General features: G+C 31.7%; 1 protein-coding gene across 11 annotated transcripts in view; it reads right to left on the bottom strand.

The window, feature by feature from the left end:
• Positions 1-22,321, bottom strand: part of LOC115886812 (glycine receptor subunit alpha-4) — a 440,445-nt gene that overhangs the window by 303,183 nt on the left and 114,941 nt on the right. For all 11 annotated transcript variants that reach the window (XM_030906104.1, XM_030906106.1, XM_030906108.1 and 8 more), the window contains exon 2: positions 1,884-2,031. The gene's annotated coding sequence lies outside the window, so the exon portion shown is untranslated. The remainder of the gene's footprint in view (positions 1-1,883; positions 2,032-22,321) is intronic.

The raw sequence follows: 22,321 nt of genomic DNA, 5'->3' as shown, positions 1-22,321 counted from the left end.
TTTCTTGATTTCTTGTCAAGAAATCTTGATCTTGAGAAGTAATTTCTTGTCTTGTCTTGAAAACCAAAAATCATTTCTTGTCTTGATCAAGAAGTTGTCAAGAAATTGACGACCCCTAGCTACTGTAACCCTGTTATAAAAATAAGCTAATTAAGGGCTTATTTTTCGTATTTATTATAATTTTATTAAAATCTTCGGTTTGAAAGAGGATATCAAGATTCGGTTTTCGCTGACTTTTTAAGCTTTTATTACTCTTTGATATCAGCTAAAATACATATACTATTGCATTTAATTTTTTTGACAGAACGAGCAATGTTTGTTCAATTGTAAAACAGCGCCTCCTAGCGTCTACATTCAAAGATTATTATTATTGTTTATACTGTATAATATAGAGTAATAAACGCTCTATTAAACGAGCCCCCGCTTGTTGGATTCTGTCCATCCAATCCGGTGTTATTAATATTTAAATAAAAATAGATCTAACCTTCCCCCACCACTTTTATTTTGGCAGATACTGGAAAATGGTTCTAAAAAAATGTTCAAAATTTACTGAAGATTATGAAGCTATTATTTATATTACCCGTTATCTAGGCAAAATTGTGTACAAACTTTGTTCTTATTTTTTTATAGCAGTTGTGCCCTCTAGCGTCCGTTCTACAAACTTGATAATAATTTCCAGCAATTGCTCATAGCCTCTTTAGTTTGGTTGGTTGTTTTTTTTTTCGCAGGACCTACTGCTAATACTTTCCGAGATACAGCCGAGACCTATTCTTAGTGGGACACCCTGTACATTTTCTGGGAAGTCGTTGGCATCAGTCGACTATAATTATATGGCAGACATACGCAGTCTTTTTCGTAGTTATCGGCAGTCGCTTGGCAGTAAACTGATATTTTGGTAATATGTACGTATACACCAAGTGAGACAACCCTTATCAAAATTTCAAATTAACTATGGGTATTCTGTCAAATATTTTGGAATAACGCTGGACAGTAAACTTCCCTGGAACAGGTATTTTAAGAATATTACAAGCAAAACCACAAAGGCTCCCATGATACGCAGAAGACTGGCCGCAAATAGATAAACATTTTGTGCTGGATGTATACCATGATAGTAAGACCCATGATTGCCTATGGAGCAGTAAAGCTAGCAGCTCTACAGCTACAGATAATCAAGCAGCTCTAAAAGCGATCAACTCAGTAACCATCAATTCGAAATTGGTCAAAGAATGCTTAGAGAAGCTGAACAAATTGTCCTCAGGAAGTCTTCCAGATGTCTTAGGAACCTAGAAGACTTCATCCGACACCTGGAACGGGAGTTCTCAAATAGGTCTGAGACACTCGAGAAAGTTTCTCAGATCTTACGCGACCGAGAGTTTCCTTAGTTTAAGTAAGAACAGTCTTCGGATTGTCACGGAGTATCTAACAACTAAAAATTAACAGCATCAAAAACAAACCAAATCAATGGCAAATTGGATTCCGTTGGATCAACTCAGTGATGTTAAAAAAATACTTTTTCATTTTGTACGTTTTTTTCCAGTGGCCAAAACCCAGAAGTCTGCCCAAGAAATGAACCTGCCACCATGGTATAAGCATTCTTAAATGGACGTGTTGCACTTCTATCCGGGTTCTTTTAAACGGTAATAATTATGCTCAAATATATTTTTTGGAAAATGCCAAAAAAAATGTGTACATTTGATAGAATTCATTATTATTTTAATGGATGTTCAACCTTTAAATAATCACTTGGCATGTCGTTAATATGCCAACTAGAAAAATATGATATCTATCTTGCATGCATGATATTTCTGAAGTTTACTTATCAAAACATGAAGTTAGTTTTGCCACAGTAACAAAATTGATTAAATTAATTATTATAAAGTTACCTTCTCAGAGAGGCGTTACTCCGCCGTTTGGGAGCCTAGCTCACTGTTTTCTCTATCGTCTCCATATTAAAAAACTTGTTGAACCGTTTGTATCGGGCCATTTCCGTTACGCATATCTTTTTTATATAGTTGCCAATATCCATGTACTCTGAAACAAAGCAAACGTTTAAATTAGAATAAGTGAAATATAAAACTATTTGAAAATTTTTCGAAATGCAAATAAAAATGTACGTATCTTTAAGAATTTATATGAAAATATAGGCATATCATCATTTCAGCAAATTTCTTTATAAAAAATGCCCTTTTTTATAAAAAATATACAAATTCAAATAAACTGTTTTATGTAAACAGCCAATAAGTTTTTAACTAAAATAAACATTATGTTCTTTAAAGCTTTCTCTTTTTGTTGTAATCTACAACTTTGAATAACATATCCTAATCGATTTAGTATTCTTAGATTTGATTTCCAGTTAAATGTCACAATAAATCCTAATGATTGAAGAACATCATATAGCAATAATATAGAAGAATAGTTAATTGAAATATTAATGCTAATCAGAACATCCTACAATAAAAATAAATATTACTTTGAATGTGGAGATAATAATCCAGTATTGAAACGAAAAGAATTTCGGACTGCCATTGTCTTTATTCATTTTTGATTGGCACGTTTCTGTCAAAAGAATCACTGATCGTTATCAAGTGTAAACTAATCTAATTCCTAAAATTAATGAGCTTTTATACTACAGCCAGGCATTCGCCCGTGAAGAAGTTGGGTGCAGTCAACCGTGAGGTTGTCCACTTAAAATGTCTGCATTGCATTGGTGCGTTTTATCAGTGGTTATTTATTTTAAAAGTGCCCGGTAAATTTATTAATTTTTATTAATTTTGAAAGTTCCACAGTGGCGTAGAGGTACAGGCTCTCGTCTACCAATCCGAAAGTAGTGGGTTCGAATCCCACACCCGGCAATTCATCAGCCGACTATTTTTATTAAAATAAAAATAGTTTGGGTACCTAGATCGACTCAGCCTTAAATGAGTACTTCGGATTTACAATCCTGAGGTAATAATAGGCGGTTAAAGCGTAGTGCTAGCCACATTACCTTCCTTGTATACCGAACGGCTCTAGTATAGCAAGCTGTACCTTGCTACTCCCAAGGCGTTAAACGCTATATACGGGAGCTATTATATTATTATTTATTTTAATCGGGTAGATATTTCCGTACTAGGATTGCTAAAATTCTTGTTATTGTTTGCAATAAAAACGGCCTCTTTAAATTTATGCTTTTTTCAATGAGATTTTGATGAGGACAACCCAAGCTTCAGACCACTTTATATTGTGCTGTTTTGACCAAACAAGTTTTCAGTATATATTGAAGTGGCGTTTAGCGTACTTCAATTATTCCTGGCTTCTGCAGGTAATATTGATGTAGGGTATTTAAAACAACGAGGAACTAGAGAATAATATTTCCAAAATAAATTGAACTTGTTGTGATAAAATACGCTAGCAAAGCAAATTACTTATCTAAATAAAATGTGTTTTGTACACAGAAAGCGCCACTCTACTCACCGCTTCGACTTTAATGCATTTATTGATTTTCTTTTTGTAAGAATTATTTAAATATAGCGCCAAAAACTAGGCTGACAACTCCTTCCTGGAAGCATAGAATTATGGGTAGCTTGTTGTTATGGTGTTGTTAGTTGTTATGTATTGAGAAATAAACAAAATTGGAGAATAAAGTATAAAAATTACATGAAGTCATTTTTATTGTAAATACAATAAAAATTAAGGCTCCCCCAATTTATAACTTCAGGTGTGGGGTTAAATCTGCGTAGTCCCCAAGAAGAGAAGAAGAGTGATAAGTTATAACAATAGTTTGAAGATTACCGGCAATAAATAAAATGGAAGATCAAGACGAAAACCAGAGTCACCAATTTTCTGCTGATGATTTTGAAAGATTTGTGCAAAATAGAGCTGAAGAAAATCCAAACAGTAATGCTAATATTAATCAATTTATGAATACGATAACAACCTTATTGCAACAAAATACTCAGATGTTGCAAATGCTACAAAAACAACAGCAGCAGCCATTAGATGCGCCAAATCAAGAATCTCCAGTTCGAAATTATAACGTAATGCCAGATCTCTCGAAAACTATAGAAATATTCAGTGCTGAAGAAGAGCCAAGTAAAGCTAAGTTATGGTTACAGCAGTTGGAAACTGCCGCAACACTTCACAATTGGCCAGATGCGTTTATTTTCCAAACAGCCAAAAGTAATCTGATTGGTGCTGCACGCCATTGGTATTCAGGGCGAAGCAGTGAAGTTGTAGATTGGTCATCCTTCCGCATGGCTTTTATTAAAACATTTGTATTTACCAAGAATAAAACCGAATTATGGAAAAGAATGCAAGAGAGGGTACAGTCTGTCAATGAAAATGTAAGCGTATATTTTCATTCCAAAGCATCATTATGCAAAGAGTTAAGTTTATCATTCGAAGAAGAGAAAGAGCAGATAGCTATTGGATTATGGTCCAGAGAATTAAGTAATTTTGTCATGTCCAAATTCCATATAGATGAAGATGCATTATACCAGGACATTATAGCATACGAGAGAATTGTTACTGCGAGGAAAAATAGATTGCCTGAAAGAAAAAATGAAATTAAAAACCACAGAAGACAATTGAAGCATCTCTGAAGAAATTTACCAGTTTAGATCAAGTTAATAATAAAACCATTAAGTGTTACAATTGCAATTTGCTAGGACATTTGGCGTCGCAATGCAAAAAGATGCCTAGAGTGAGGGGTTCGTGTTTCAATTGTGGCTCAATGGAACATAAAATAAGAGACTGTCCAAAGATTAAAGGAGAAAGAGCCTCTACATCCAAGAAAGAAGTTGAAGAGAAAGAAGCATTGATGGTCGAGAACAAATTCCCTGATAGATTCACCTTGCCTTTGTGTCTTGTAAAAGACAGTAAACAATTATTTATCGAAGGTACTCTTGATTCAGGTAGTGTAATTTCTATTATTGCTAATAGCATAATCAGACCATTTAATTTTGAAATCTCAGAAGCCCCATCTGTAGATTTTGAGGGTGTTAATAAATCTAAATTAGATGTTATAGGTTCAATAATGTTTAAAGTATATGTTGAAGGCATAGATGTCCAAGTTTTATTTTATATAGTACCAGATGATGCTATACCTGTTAAATGTCTATTAGGTAGAAATTTTATGACAAATAAAAATATTTCTTTAATTTTTGAGTCTGGAAAAGTCAAAATAAAATCAGTATTAAATGATAATTTATTGGAAAATCAGGAAAATAATGAAATCTTACAAATTGATTACATTGATCAAAATGAGGTTGATTTAAATATAAATTCTGAAATTGATGCAAAAAATCGTCAAAAATTAGTTGATCTTTTGTTCAAGATTATATACAACCTGAGCGACCTGAAAAAATAGAATCTAAAATTAAAATGAAAATAGTAGTTAATTCAAATCATACTCCGTTTTATTTTAAACCTAGACGTTTATCTTTTATGAAAAAATATAGTGCAAGATTTGATTAACGACATGTTAGAAAACAATGTAATACAAAAAAGTACTTCGGAGTACAGCTCTCCAATAGTTCTAGTTAAAAAGAAAACTAATGATTATCGATTGTGTCCTGATTTTAGAGCTTTAAATAAAATTACTGTAAGAGATAACTTTCCTATTCCCCTGATTGAAGATCAAATTATTCAATTACAAGGTCAAAAATATTTCACAACCCTGGACCTTAAAAGTGCTTTTTATCACGTTGATATTGAACACGATTCGATAAAATATACTTCGTTTGTAACCCCAGTAGCTCAATACGAATTTTTAAAGATGCCATTTGGTCTTAAAAATTCTCCTTCTGTATTTATGAGGTACATTCACGAAATATTTAAAGAACTTATTGATCTAAATAAAATTTTTATTTATTTTGATGATATTTTAATACCAACTACAACTATACCAGAAAATATCTCAATTTTAAAGCATGTTTTTAAACTATTAGTGGAAAATCGCTTGACTTTGAGAATAGATAAATGTACTTTTTTATATACTGAGATAAAATATTTAGGATATATTATTAATGAAAAAGAAATTCGTCCGAATGATGAGCATTTATTAGCAATTAAAAATTACCCAGTGCCAAAAAAATGTAAAACAGGTTCAAAGTTTCATTGGTTTGACCTCTTACTTTCGAAAATTTGTTCCAAATTTCTCAACCATTGCTGGCCCATTATATAATTTAACTAAAAAAAACAGTAAATTCAATTTTGGATCTGAGCAATTTACTAGTTTTAATAATTTAAAAGAAATATTAATGTCTAAACCAGTTTTAGCATTATACTCACCTAAAGCAGAAACTCAGCTTCATTGTGATGCTAGTTCGCATGGTTATTCCGGTATTTTAATGCAAAAACAAAAAGATTTAAAGTTCCATCCAGTATTTTATTATAGCCAACGTACCACAGAGTCAGAGTCTAAGCAACATAGTTTTATTTTTAGAATTAGCAGCCATAATAAATAGCATTAAAAGATTTCATGTCTATATACTAGGCATTAAATTTAAAATTTATACAGATTGTAATAGTATCACTTTAGCACTTAAGAAGAAAGACATTAACCCGAAAATAATGAGATGGAGTTTATTTTTACAAAATTATGACTATACTTTAGAACATAGAAGTGGAAGTAATATGCAACATGTTGATTCTTTAAGTAGATGCTATCAAAATGTTTTAGTACTAGAAGAGACACCTTTTGAAACAAATCTTAGCATTAGACAATATCAAGATTCAAAAATTAACAAAATTAGAGAGGAATTAGAGAAAACTGAAAGTAAAGATTTTGAAATCAATAACAATCTTGTTTATAAAAAAGAAAATAGACGTTTACTATTTTATGTACCTAACACTATGGAATTAAATGTAATTAGAAGTTGTCACGATGATTTAGGATATGTAGGTATTGATAAATGTATTAATGCTATAAAAGAACTCTATTGGTTTCCAAACATGAGAACTAAAGTTGATGAATATATAAAAACTGTTTAAAATGTATTACTTATTCTCCTGTAAGTGGAAAAAAAAGAGGGTTTTTACATAATATACCTAAGGGAAATAAACCATTCCTTACATTACATTTAGATCATTGCGGGCCTTTAGCAAAAACCAGCGAAAAGAAAAATCGATTTATTTTTGCTATAATTGATGGGTTTACAAAATTTGTAAAAATATACGCATGTAAAACTACCAATTCAACTGAGGTAATAAAATACTTAAGGAAATATTTTGCTGATTATAGTAAACCACTTAGAATAATCACAGACAGAGGTTCTGCCTTCACCTCTAACAATTTTTCAGAATTTCTTCAAAATTATAATGTAAAACATGTATTAATTGCGACTGGTGTTCCACGTGCTAATGGTCAGGTAGAAAGATTAAATAAATTTATTATTCCTATGATTGCCAAATTAACAGAAACTCCAGAGAAATGGGATGATATCTTAAATGACGTAGAATTTGCTGTAAATAATAGTGTTCATAGTACCACTGGAGAAACCCCTGCTAAGCTATTATTCGGAGTTCCACAGGAAGGGTTAATGAATGACGATTTAAAACAATTTCTTTTAACACATAAGGAAGAAGAAACAGACCTTGATGATCTAAGAGATAAGGCAAATAGGAATATTGAAAAAAGCCAATCATATAATAAAACCTATTACGACAAAAAGCATAAAGAAGGTAAAACTTATAGTAAAGGTGATTATGTGATGATACCTAATGTAGATGTGAATCCAGGTATCAATAAAAAGTTATTACCAAAGTATAAAGGTCCTTATGTAATAAAAAAATGTCTGCCAAATGACAGATATTTAATAACTGATATTGAAGGATTCCAGGTAACTCAAAGACCTTTTGAAGGTATTTTTGATTCAAATAGTTTGAAATTATGGTTAAAATTATCTGACACTATTGACAAAGCCATTGACCAAAATCTTGACCAATGTTAATATTTTGAATCTGCCCAAATTGATTTTACTTAACTTATTTTCCTGAAAGAGTCATATAATATTGGATTGACTTATTTTATTTTGACTTATGAAAAATAATTTAAAATTTAATCACATGAGATAATTTATGAAACATTATGATTATATAATGCAAAAATTTATGATTTTGGTTATGAAAATTATGTTATGATGTACTGAATTAGTTTTATTAGTAATATGTACTAGTTTCTAGTTTAGTCATAAAGATTATGTTATGCAATTAGTTTATGAATTACTTATGATATGATGTTATGAAATCATAAAAATATTATGTTTAGAATTAATCTTATGTATTACGATACTTATGTGTTATGATCAGAATTCTTATGTCTCTTATGTTAAATTTTTTTGATTATGAATTGCTTATGTAACCTCTTATGTAACCTAAAGTATTATGTTAACGTTAGGATAGAACGAGGTCGTTCTAATTGTCAGGATGGTCGAGTTGTAAGAATTATTTAAATATAGCGCCAAAAACTAGGCTGACAACTCCTTCCTGGAAGCATAGAATTATGGGTAGCTTGTTGTTATGGTGTTGTTAGTTGTTATGTATTGAGAAATAAACAAAATTGGAGAATAAAGTATAAAAATTACATGAAGTCATTTTTATTGTAAATACAATAAAAATTAAGGCTCCCCCAATTTATATTTTTAACAAAACCACAGTCTTTTACGCGTCAAGAAGAGACACTAGCGGCTATGGCCAGGCGGCTATATTAATTGTTCATATTTTATATACTGAGCATGAAACAAAACCAGAAACATATTTTCTCTTTACCATTTTTAAAATAAATTGATAATTAGCGAGTTATTTAACTTTGAAATTAAAAAGAAAATAATGGAAACATTTTGAAAGCCGCCGTCGCCAGCAATCGATAATCAACCGCAAGTAACAAACAGTTACCAGAATTTCAGCTTGTTCGACGCCCAGTGTTGCCATATTGACTAGAAAGATTTAAAAACGACTTGGAAAATTCAGATTAAAAGTATAAAACTTACCCCACATTAGAAAACGGGACTCGGATAGATAGCAAATCGATGTAATTATGTTAGAGCTTAGAGCGTCGTTTTACCGCTTTACCTAAAACCGCAACTCTACACTTAACAACTCATTTCATTTCGATTCTTGACAGCACTGCATTTACACGTGTATTTGGCACAAAATACATTCAAATGTCATCTGAATTATTTAGGATTATTTTTTGATAGGATTGTTTTCTACCTCACAGAATAATTTATATTTCTATTTGCATAATATAATTATTTTTACAGACTTAATTTTGCCTATTTATTTGTTTGTCACAGGTTCGTTGTTTTGAGTAAAATCTCAAATGAATTGGATAACCTTAAAATTCCATGAGTTCATCTGTTAAAGTGTAGGTCAAACGTTAACTATTACATATCTAATAGAGGGCGCTGATGACTGGCGCTGGGACTGTTGAAGAGCTGCTATAACTATTCATTATTTCAGTTTAATAAACTGTAAAAACGGTATTTAAAATATAGTAAACGTTGCAATATAACTTAATAGTAATCTACAATGATTAAAAAATCTACAGTGAGTAAAATCAATTTCAGTATTTTTTTGTAGAAATTTAAAAATGTGAACTTATAACTTTAAACATAGAGAATGGGGATAACGTAGGAGGTGGCAACATTCCATTCCCTAGGAAGCACTATAAACAAATTTCCGGAAACTGAACAAGCGGCGCTCAAAAGTTTTTCAATATTTTCGGGAAAATGTCAAGAAAAAATTAACATTTCCAACATGTTTGTTTCGCAAAAAAGAGCATCATGGGCGTGTTTCCGGGGTCGAACTTTACTACTAATTATAATACTTATACTTATTTCTGGGACGCCCCGTAGAATACCCTGCCTATTTTAGCACGTTAAAAAATTGAACGTTTTTGAAAAACCGGAATTCAGGTCAGCCATATTGAGATTGAGCCTTTGTGAATGTCAATTTTGTTCACATACTGCTTCCTCATAGGGCAGTTCGGTATAAAGCACCAGGGCCCCACAGGAACTTGGGGCACAGCAGAACCCTCAAAAATATTTAATAAAAAATATAGAATTATTTTGGTTTTGTTCTTTACTCAGAGGCCCCCAAAAATATCTTGCACCGAGGCCCCCTGTTTTCAAGTTACGCCACTGTTCCTTAGACTTTCACCTCTATCCTTATTAGAGATGAGGAACAAATCGCAAATTGCGATTCATTCGCAATGATTTTAAAATCACAATCGCAACCTGTGAGTGGCTCTCATAGAAAACTGCGACTGCAATTTTTTCTATTTGCGAGTTTAAATTTAGGCAACCAATATTACTATAGTTGCGATTTGCGATTTTGTTATGAATGTAATTTTGTGGTCCGTTGAAGCATTTTATAGTAAATTGCGATTAATTTTTTTCTCTGATTTTATTTATTTATAGAGAAGGTATTATTTTCTGGGACCAATCAATAATATACCGGGTGTTTCTCAAGAGCGGTTCGCTTCTATAACATTTTTATTTTTTCTGATAAAAAACGAGATTTTATATGTAAGCATATGGCATAAATTAGGACTGATTGACGTATTCAATTCGTTTCGATCACTTCCTGTTTCACCGGAAATGACTACAACTTTTGATTTTTAAATAGCATCCTCGGTATGTTTTTAATTTATACCATAGAAAATTAATTTTATATTTAAATCGCAATCGCAGTCGCAGCGATTCAAAAATCACAATCACAGTTTCAATTGCGATTGGAGAATCGCATTTTTGCTCATCTCTAATCCTTATTATTCAATCACTTCCAGTTTAAAATCCAGTTTAGATCCAGTTAATTTTTTTTAACTGGATCTTCCAGTTAAAAAAAAGCGTCCTTAAGTCGACAGAAATTTTTAAAGTAAAAAAATATAACTATTCATAACCCTGTTAAAATATTTAAAAGGAAAACACAGCCCTCGTCTCGCATCTTAAATACAGGGAACCGGAGCGTCGAGACGGCGCCTCGCATTGGCGTGCTTTAATCTTTAATCTATGCGAATTCCTCCAGTGTGGCACTAGAAATACGTAACACGAAGTCGGCACTGAAAGGCTCCACTTAATATACATAATTTTATGGGTACGTTTTGCCTAGTCATTTCTCTTAAAAGAAACAGGAGGAAATTTTGGACCCCAATTAAATAAACGTCACTTTTTATTAAATAATCTCTACACTAAATATATATGTATTATGAAGAATATTGCATTTCTACAAGTAGGTATACATGAAATATTTATAAAAATATGTATGTATGTAACTTTAAACATACAAATATAGTATATATGGTACCACTAGTGCAAGGACATCTTGTTTAATAATCAAACTTTTCACTAGTAGTACCACTAGAAGTCAAATTATTTTCGGAAATTTTTTCGAGCTCATGAATATTTTGAAAATTATAATTATTATAATTTTCTAAAAATATTCATGAGCGAGAAAAAACTTCCGGATTTAATTTGACCTCGTGTGGTATTCAGTAAGAAAATTCCACACCTGTAATTTTTAACCAATCAAAACGTGTTTTTTGACAAATCACCATGGCAACGGATAAATTTAAGTGAAAATTTCACACCTCTACTTTTCAACCAATAACATGCTTTAATGTTGACTAGTTACCATGGCAACTGAAAAAATTTCCGGAAATTTTTTCGAGGCGCCACGAAACTTTAGTGGAAATTTTTTGACAGTTGAAAAGGTAAACATAAGATCTACAATCATAATGTGAATGAACTACAATGTCTATATACTGAAATATTACCCATTTGAGTTTTAGCATTTGATGTAACTAAGGTTGGATTAATATTTTTTTTTTCAAATTTAGGTGTGAAATTTTCTTACCGAATACCACGCAAGCTTAAATTATTCCTGGAAATTTTCTTTCGGGCACGAATATTTTAGGAAAATTATCCCTCGTCTTCGACTCGGGATAATTTTCAAAATATTCGTGCCCTCAAAAAAATTTCCGAAAATAATTTAAGCTCTTGTGATATTATAAGTGAAAATTTTGTCCTTGTGAGCACCCAACAGCGAATTATACTGGATATTTTTTGACATTTATAATGACAGAATATATTTTTGAGAGTCTGGTTTTTATTTGTTTACATGATAATTTTGATACATTTCAATTACAAAGCTGAGATGAAAGTTTGTAAATTGCTTCCAAACGCTTGACTTCGATTTCGTAGTATTCGCGGGTGTCAACTGCTTAATCTCCTGGCGAATATGTTTCGCTTTCTTAACCGAAGCGAAACATTTTTTTTTGAGTCGTGCCGCTTGACAGCTTCAAAACTGAAATAGTTTTTAGGTTTGGGTGTCACTTAGTTGTCATAGTAACTAAATAATCAATTCAACCAAAAATCGAAAAATACATTTTAATTATTTGATTTTCAAACACAATTTGGTGTGGAATTTTCTTACCGAATACCACACGAGGTCAAATTAAATCCGGACACTTTTTCTCGCTCATGAATATTTTTAGAAAATTAATAATGGAAATAAATAATTTTCAAAATATTCATAAGCTCGAAAAAATTTCCGGAAATAATTTGACCTCTAGTGGTATTACTAGTGAAAATTCCACACCAAATTGTGTTTAAAAATGTTGTCACCAATGTATTCTTAGCCTATAAACTGTTGATTTCTACTGATTGTAGTAGCTCAAAAGTGCCATTTTAGGACCTAAAATATTATATTCTTTCGTTTTATAGTTAGGTACTTGGGCTTTGGGCTTACTACAAGTGGTAAAAAATCATAATTTAAAAGGTTTTTCGGAACGCTGCATGAACAGATTTAAAACGCGTCACAGTTTTGGCAGCAATTTAAACCTTTAAATTGTTGACTTCTACTCGTTGTAGTTGCACGAAAATACCATCTCAAGACACAACACAATATATTCTTTAATTTTACATAAGTTTTGTGTAACTACAAGTGGTAGAAAATTGCTTTTTTGCATTTTTATTAACTTTTCGCTTAATTAACGCTTTGTTGGTATGGAATTCATAACTAGCGCGCAGCGTCAGCAAGCGTCAATCATAAAAGGCTGTGATTATCGTATCTTCACACTTTAAAATATGAGAAAAAATCGCGTTTTGTTGTAATAAAGAATATTGTGTAACTTGAAAAACCAACAAAATTCTTTGTTTTAAAAATGAATCGGTTTGAAAATCATACTACATGCAAAATATGCGTAATATTTTAATATATATAATATAAATAATAATTGTCTGTAATGATCAATCATCGTGCGAGGACTTATTTACCCGCATTAATAGAGGATTGTGGCTTCTACTTAAAAAAAGAAAATTTGTTTCGAATTGTTCACGAATATTTGCATCTAAACTACTCAAAATTCAAAGTACTAAATGGAAAAAAGGTGAATAAAATTGTGTCTAAATATTATATATATTTCATTAAACATAGACATTTAATTCAGTCCATTCTAAGTCCTACATTTTCGCCATTAAGAAGAAAGGAAGTGTCCACAGAATATAGAAAACATCTCAGCTTTGTAATTGAAATGTATCAAAATTATCATGTAAACAAATAAAAACCAGACTCTCAAAAAGATATTCTGTCATTGTCATTATAAACGTCAAAAAATTTCCAGTATAATTCGCTGTTGGGTGCCCACAAGGAAAAAATGTTCACTAAAATGTATCCGTTGCCATGGTGATTTGTCAAAAAAACAGTTTTTGATTGGTTAAAAATTACAGGTGTGGAATTTTCAGTAAAATTTCTGAAGTAAACTGATTTTAGTTTTCAAGCAAAAACTATGCGTAGGATGAAAAAAATCAACAGATAAAAAATGTTTATAAATGAATGGCGATTTTGAAACTAATTTTTATTTTAAGAGAAGTCAGTGGTGTACCACTTTTTCTCCAAAAATATTCAATTTAAAAACCGTATGGACGGCACTGGTTGAAATAAATAAAATTCCTTGTACACCAAAAAAGTTATTTTGATGCATAGAAGACGTGTATCACGTTTCATAACGATATCTCTAATAAAATCAGAGTTATTATGAAAATAATTTTTTTTTAGAAAACTTAGCACCCTGTATCTCAGAAGTTAAGATGTTTTGGACATACATTCATATGAAGTTTTTTTCTTAGAATATGTCCAAGAATTACCCCCTTAAATATTGCCATGCCATTAAGGAACACCCTGTATAAGGAAAAAAATCATAAGGTAACTTACATAAAAATTTACTACTTCAATGAGCCGTATGTAATACCGTATGATCGAATAAAAACGGCGTCAGCGATGGCTATGAAATAAAGATCGCTGTCATTTTATATGTAAATTTAAATAGGAAATGTCATCGATCGTTATTTCCTCGCCAACTGAACGCCGTTTTTTTCGATCATACGGTATAATAACGCGAATAACTGCTAAACCTTTAAAAATTTAGGAACACTTTAAATACAAAATATGTTAATTTTATAAATCTGCATTTAAAAGAAAAATAATATACAGGGTGTTGCATTTAAAAAGTTTGAGATAAAGCATTAAGTATTAATAAAGTTATGCAATATATACAATCGTTTTTAATCACTTTTCCGATATAATGTTTTTAACCAAAGTTTCAGTAAATACGAAATAGAATGGCTACACCTCATAGTGCTGGAAATATCTATAGTTATCGTAGTGCTGTATCCAAATCTGTACAGAAAAATGGAAGGTGCAATTTAATAAACTCAAAAATTTATCATAACTTTGTTTTGGAACACCCTGTACACAACAAAATATGTTTAGGATATGCCCCTTTATAAACCATATAACATCTACATATAAAACTTTTTTTCATATCTTCGACAGCGACGACGATATTGGACTTCCTCGCACTAATTGGCCACCAATTGATTTGAGTGATTATAAAAAAAATCAAAATAATTTTTTTGATCTCTCTGTTTGATATCCAATCGATCCAGTTGATTTAGACAGATCGAATATGTTGAGTTTCCTTAATCTACAAACCAAATGTCAGCTTTCAATATACCGAATTTATTATTTAACCAGTACTAATTCAAGATCATATGTTTGCTAATTTTACACGTTTTATTTTTTATTTCGCAAACTATTGGAGATATATGTTATCGATATATGATATAGAAAAATTTATTGAATTTTGGAATTTGAGATATAAGTGACATTGAACACCCACTAAATATTTAATTTTAATGAATGTTTCTAAGCATGTTTAATTATTGTATGGATAAGAAATGATTATAATTTGAACGCCATCAACACACTAGTTTTTGTGCTATACATGTTTTTGTTAAAATTCCAGTCATCCAGTACAGACCCGGTTTTCGCACAGTTTATTACTTATTCTGCTACAGAGTAGTTTCAGGTGTTTTTCTGAGTTTATTATAATGCCTAGAATACGTAGACGTGCCAATTTTAGACAACTCAGTGATTTTGATAGAGGTCGGATTGTAGGTTTGCGCGAGGCAGGATTATGATTTCGAGAGATTGCTGATAGGATCCGTAGAAGTGTTTGCACTGTTGCCAATTGTTGTAGAGCTTACATTCAACAACACCCTGTACATCGTGCCAGAGGTACAGGGCGACTAAGATTAACCACTGAGAGTCAAGATCGCCGTTTAAGGCAATTAGCTGTCAGTGACCGTTCGGCCATTTCCCCAGCAATTGCTAACCAATGGTTTACGGAACACAGAAGACTCATTAGGATGCGAACTGTTTACCGACGAATACGATCTTTTGGGCTGTTTTCTTTTCGGCCTCATTGGGTTTTACCATTGACCTCTGAACATCGACGACAACGTTTAGAGTGGTGCAGAGCCCGACAAGAATGGGGCGCAGAATGGAATGCTATCGTTTTTAGTGATGAGTCGCGATTCTGTTTGGGAATGCATGATGGTCGGGCGCGAGTGAGAAGATACCGTGGAGAAAAGCGGAATCCACAGTTTTTCATGGAGAGGCACATGAACCAAGTTGTAGGGGTTATGGTTTTGGGAGCAATCGCATATGGTAGTCATCCGTATTCACATCTAGTATTTGTTCGAGGTAATATGACAGCCCAACGCTATATTGAGGAAATTGTGGAAGCTCATCTCTTACCATATTTACGATCGCTCCACGATCCTATATTTCAACAAGATAATGCCCGTCCCCATGTTGCTAGATTAACTGTGAACCACTTACATAATGCCCAAGTTAATCTCCTACCCTGGCCACCAAGATCTCCAGATCTCTCACCAATTGAACATGTAGTGGATATCATGGGTATAGGAGACTGACAAACTTACCGACGAAGCTCTTTTTCGGCATGAGATACAGTTTTTCGGCATGAGATACAGTTAGCATGGGATGAAATACCGCAAGAAGACATAAATCATCTGATTAGTTCCATACCCAGACGGCTCAACGAATGTATAGAACATCGAGGTGGTCCAACACATTTTTAACAAGGACAAGGTAATGAGCCAATATTTTCACTCCAAATTTTGATCATTTAGGCCTTTTGTTAACCTACATTCATGTACAAAAGATTATTAAAATTAAACAATTTTTAGTGGAAGTTTTATTTTCAATGTCACTTAGATAATTAACCTTTGCTTAATAAATTTGAGATATGAAAGTAGTTACGATGTAAATGTAGTAATATGCCGGGTGTTCCATTTAAAAAAAACAAAGATGCTGCCACTTTTAGTGCGAAGCGGCAATACTGTAATGCTGAAAATAATTTAGACAGATGGAGCAGGTGCCTTTATGGAAAAATCCAATATTTAAAAAAAATCCTATAACCGGTTCTCCATAAACGTCTAACGTACCATGGCCGTGAATCGCCCTGTATATTCAATTATATTACATATTTTCTGCTTAACTAGAATTTAAAATAGAATCAGAGAAGATTCGAAACAAAACTAAATAACAACAATATCTAATTTTATCAATACAGTTCCAGTTTTTACTAGAGATTGAACTTTGTGTTGGCAACCGTTTTAAGTATCTATAAAAATATCGTTTATTACGCGTACCTAGATGATGAAAATTTGCAATTGCCAATTGAACTATATTTAAATTAACATAAATACAATATGCTATTAAATAAATTAAGTGCCTATAATATTGTTTTACATTTTATGTTTTTTATGATGTAAGCAATATGAAATTATGATATCGATATATAATCTCTTTTATTAGTTGGATTATAATTGGGTTAATTTTTTATAATGTTTATAATAATATATAATAACTAGTATAATCTAGAGACCATAGACAAGTACTATACGTTTGAAAAAAAAACGGCATCAAAGAGGGCTGGAGAATGACAATCGATAATAATTTTGGCGGCGTCAATCTCTAGGCGTCATTTACAATAATAATTATAATTTTAATTGACATAAAACCTGTCAAAAATTCATACTAATTATAGAATCGTTAAAAAGAAGAGAACGTTTCCAGACGTAAATCTCTATTTCCAAAAAAATATTTTTTCTCCAATTTTAAACTAAACCATTTAAAAATAATTTTATTCCATATAAAAATAAATTAGAAATCAAATCTTCTTAAGGCCAACTGGCAGGGAGAACCATCAAAAAATAAAGAATTTAAGAATACAGGCCAAGTAAATGGGATCTATTAAAATTTATCATCGATTGTCATTTTTTTTTCGATCGTATGGCATATATAGAAAAAAAAACAAAAATTCAACGAAAAGTAAATCTACTAGCTACTAGTTTCCTTATACTATCATATTATAGGAGTTTTATTCTTTTGCTGCATTAGGTGCATTAACTGCTCACTTCCATATACAAGTCTAAAACAATTTTTACGTATGTGTAAAAGTAGGTATATATAAATTTAATTTAATTGGAAGCCATTTTCTTTACCGGCAAAACACGTGGATAATCTTTTTCATTAATCGATAGTTCTCAATGCATAGTTGTAAATAATGCACATCTACCCATTAATCGATAAATGAGGGATGTTTTCAGGAATAAGTTAATTGAAAAAGCCTACGTTTCATAAATAATAAACATGTATTGTCTGTATTATATGCTATATTTAGAATCAAAGAAATACAATAAGGTCATAATCGAAATAAGTATTTTCGTATGAAAAAGATTAATTTCCAAAAGTAGTAATTTAATATCGAATGAAAGAAAAAATCAACTAGCAAGACTTTTTTGTATACCTAAATACTAAATAGATCAGAATAGATACATATCATATTAGTAAGCATTCAGCGACCCAATGTGAGTACATAATAATTAGTTAAAATCCTCTACTGAGGGACAGGAGACTCAAACTCACAGTCTTGTATAAAAAAAATTATTTAAAATTTTTAGTATTTAAAATAATTAGGCCACATGTTTCGGGAATCACAATCCCATCTTTAGGCCCGGAAGCTAAAAATATTATAAATAAAAAACCATCAAAGTCAAAGATATTTGTCATAATATGAACAAAGTCAAGTAACAAAACAATAAAATACTGGGACAAGTCATAAAAGTTAAAATTTTCCAAACTATTTGTACATAGAAATGTTACAAAATGCCAAGCTGAGCTACACATAAATTGCAATTACCATGACAGCATTTATCTATCTAAAATTTCTCAAATATCATGAAGAATACATAAAACTATTTTTGAATGAAGTGGGAAATTTCATATTTGAGGTGAGAGGAGGCAAAATATTTGTTGTAGTTAATGTGATAATGGATTTTAGTTTCTAAGATGTATTTCAATAATTTAAATGTATATATGTAAATTAGAATTAAGTAAATCAGTCTTAATTATATTTTATCTTGTATAGGTTTGCTTTTTATTCTAACTTAAGCTCATTAAGTTAACTTAACTGAACCATCAATCGATACTTATACACAAAAGGTCACTACATCAATTATACCCACAGGTCATCAAGAATAAAAAATTATATAAAAATATTTCAACAAATAATGTATTTGCTGCTGTTATGCGCCAAGTGTTAAAGCAAATCAATTGTCTCCAGCAATTGCCATCTATAACTGTTAATACCATATATAACTTTCCAGTGGCGGATTAGCCATAAGGTCAAATAGTCAATGCCCCTCTCTAATCCTTAAAAAAATAAGAAGAAAATTAGGAAAAATCTATTTAAATGATATCTTTTTTCATTCTAAGATTTTCTAAACTATTCCCAAAAATCATCAATTTGTTCAATTTTCGCTTCAAAACGTTTTATTTTGCACATTTTCTCACTGCCGGTCAAAGCTTCATTTTGTCCTTCGTTCCCGCTATGCTTTGCACGTAAACTCCAAACGCCGCGGCTCGCAACGCCAACAAGGTAAGGTATACTACGTATAGAAAATATAACGGGGTTAAGGTGCGATAGATATAGTTTATATTGGCCATTGACCGCGTCATTCATAAAAGAATGTCAGTCGTTGGAAAAATTTCGCCAAATTTTTGGGAAGTTTTGGGTGTTTGTAAAAACTCAAATTATAAAACAACCTAGGTTTTTGTATCGTTTATCGCGTATATTTGTAGGTAATAATGGTGTAGGTAATAATTCATAATTTTCTGGTTATGGATAAATTGATATTTTAAAATAGACAACATGGTGTTTAGTTTGTGAAATCGTGCGGTTAAAAGAAAATAATTGCTTAAATTTCGAAAAACGTTTAGAGAAAGAAGGCCGCGCATTGACTTAAAATATAAAAAAATGTGAAATAAAACTTTTAGAATTAATTGTGTATGTGTATATATGCATTTATATTTTTGTGACATTATTATTTATGTGTATTTTAAATCCTACCGTGGAAAATTTGTGTAAAGAACATTGACTGGATTTTTAGTAAAATGGCACTAGACCACCTGTTTAAAAATGTAAGGGTAAGTTTCATTTTAACAGAATTACCTTTACGTACCTTGTAAGAAACCAATTAAATTTGGGCGAGTCCGAGGGCGCGTCTTAAGAAAAATCGACGCAATATTTTTAGATATTGACCTCCCTACAATAATGACCACGAGCCGCCACTGACTGTTTCACATCCATCTTTAACTTTTTAATTTTGAATCTTACATCTTAGATGTATTATAGGTATATGACTAAGCTAGGACATTGTCAATCTTCTGTTACTAGAAAATTGAAATGGATATCTTCACATTATCGATTTTTTTATTTTAAAAAACAAGCGCTGGTATACAACATATCATATTACTGTTTTTTGAAACCTGTTGTTTTAGTCCATTATACGTCTCTAGAGTAGTAAAAATCTATAAAATAATAAAAAAAATAATTCTTAATTACATTCGGACAGAAGATTCGCTTTTGTAAAACCTGTGTTTCTATTTAATTCATATTGCTGATATTGATGATTCATAAGCTGATTTAAGAGCCGTTGCACACACGCTGGAACCGACACCGACACCGGTGTTCATCTCGACACCGGTGTTGGTCTGGGCACCGGTGTTCATCTCGATTCCGATTTTGACTACGACACTGGTTTTGATATCGACACCGGTGTTTGGGAAACGGTTTAAAGAAGAAATATTGTTAATTAATAAGTTAATCCTGATAGTAATAATGACGTATCGGTGCTTATTTTTATCGTTTATTAAAGCGCACCGACTTTAACTCAAAGCTTTCAAATTTAAATATATTTTTTTTGAAGACTAACCACTAAAACAAGGTGGAAACTTCAGATAAACAACTATAAAGTAAAAAATTGTTTAATCAAAAACAAACAGAAAACAAAACAAAACACAAAGAAACAAAAATTCGTAGGTGTAAAATAAACTAAAAAAGATTACATTAAAAAAAATCACAGATTTTGCAACATGCGCAACCATCATAGGCGTAGTGAAAATACCAGATACAAGTCGGCGGTTGTCGGCAATCACGGTGCAGTCGGCAGTCTATGGTGCGTCCAGACTTGACGAGGCGAGCGCGAGACGAGAGCAAGACAAGAGCGAGACGAGAGCGAGACATTTTCTATCCATTTTTTACGCCAACCTGCCACGAGACAAGCCGAGTGGCATCATAGTGAAAGAAAGCCAAACACATATTAAATTGCAATTGAATATAACAAACGATGGCCAAATAATAACGCATACAGTAATAAATGTTTGTATCTTTAATATGATATTCGGTCTTTAACATGGTATTCATCGTCGGTTTTCCCCCTTTTGGCTGTTTTCCCTTTTATCCCTTACACGACGTTTTTTACATAATACGTTTTTTAACGTTTTTAGAACAAAATGTTAAATAAAAAAGTTATTGGTAAGGTTAAGAAGCACATTTTAACATTACTGTAGAGTATACAGGGTAATTCAAAAAAGTGTTGCGGATATAACATATTTTCTAATGGGAATACCCTATTTTTTATTTTATTATTGGGTTATACATACGTACAATTCGGTAACTTTGCCATTTTTTGATATTATATATCTAAAATTAATAGATGTTGTAATAATTCAATTTGTTTAAAGAAATGTTGAATTTCGGTAGGGTAAAAATTATCAGTGACATAAAATTTGCAAATTCTATCAGAAAAAATGATAATAGATACGGTGTACGATTTAAAAATTTGAGATTACTTAATTTTAAATGGTCGAAATTTATAAATCAGAGCTAATATCTCGCAGTCGGGCGGGCCTACCAAAAACACGTCCAGACTTTCGAGCTTTCTTTGATCTCGGCCGTTGGAAAACCGATAGGGGACGGATAGCAAGGAAGCTCCGTGGGTTGACTCGCGACGCTCTCGCGAGACTCGTCCACACAGCGAATTTGGAATGTCTCGCGCTCGTCTCCCCAGGTTTGGACGCACCATCGTATCGCTGATCGCCATTCGCAAATATATTCCAGATATGTATAGTGAACAAGTGAACCGTTCGCAACGTTAAATAATTTTGATATTTCATTTTTATCGCGATGGCTTTTTATGAAAGTGTATACATAGAATTAATTGCATTAATTTGCAATAGCACTTCGAACCCACAGTTTTGTTATGGAGCCAGATTAAACCATTCAGAATGCGTATTATGTTACCGTAAAAGCCCGTATATTGGTTAAACGTAGAGTTTGTGGTAGAGTTGCCCACGTAGGAGCCCGAAATATACCAAAAAGTGGGTCAGTTTCGGTTAAGTTTAGATTAGGTCTATATTTTTATTAATGCAAAACCAACTAAAACCTAATTCTAATCTAACCTAAACCCACCCCTTCTTTTGCATATTTCCGGCTATTACCTGGGTATTCCTAGGTTTAACTAATATTCGGACTTACGGTGTAAATTTATGGAGGGCCCATAAATTTAAATTCGCCGTACAACAAAATTTCACCAATTTTCTCAATAAAAATTAAAAGTTATAAATT

This window comes from Sitophilus oryzae, unplaced genomic scaffold (assembly GCF_002938485.1).
Source record: "Sitophilus oryzae breed Bouriz unplaced genomic scaffold, Soryzae_2.0 scaffold_499_pilon_pilon, whole genome shotgun sequence".
In the NCBI taxonomy this organism is placed as follows: domain Eukaryota; kingdom Metazoa; phylum Arthropoda; class Insecta; order Coleoptera; family Curculionidae; genus Sitophilus; species Sitophilus oryzae.
The sequence above is the reverse complement of the archived record's forward strand: the minus strand, read 5'-3'. Positions and strand labels throughout refer to the sequence as shown.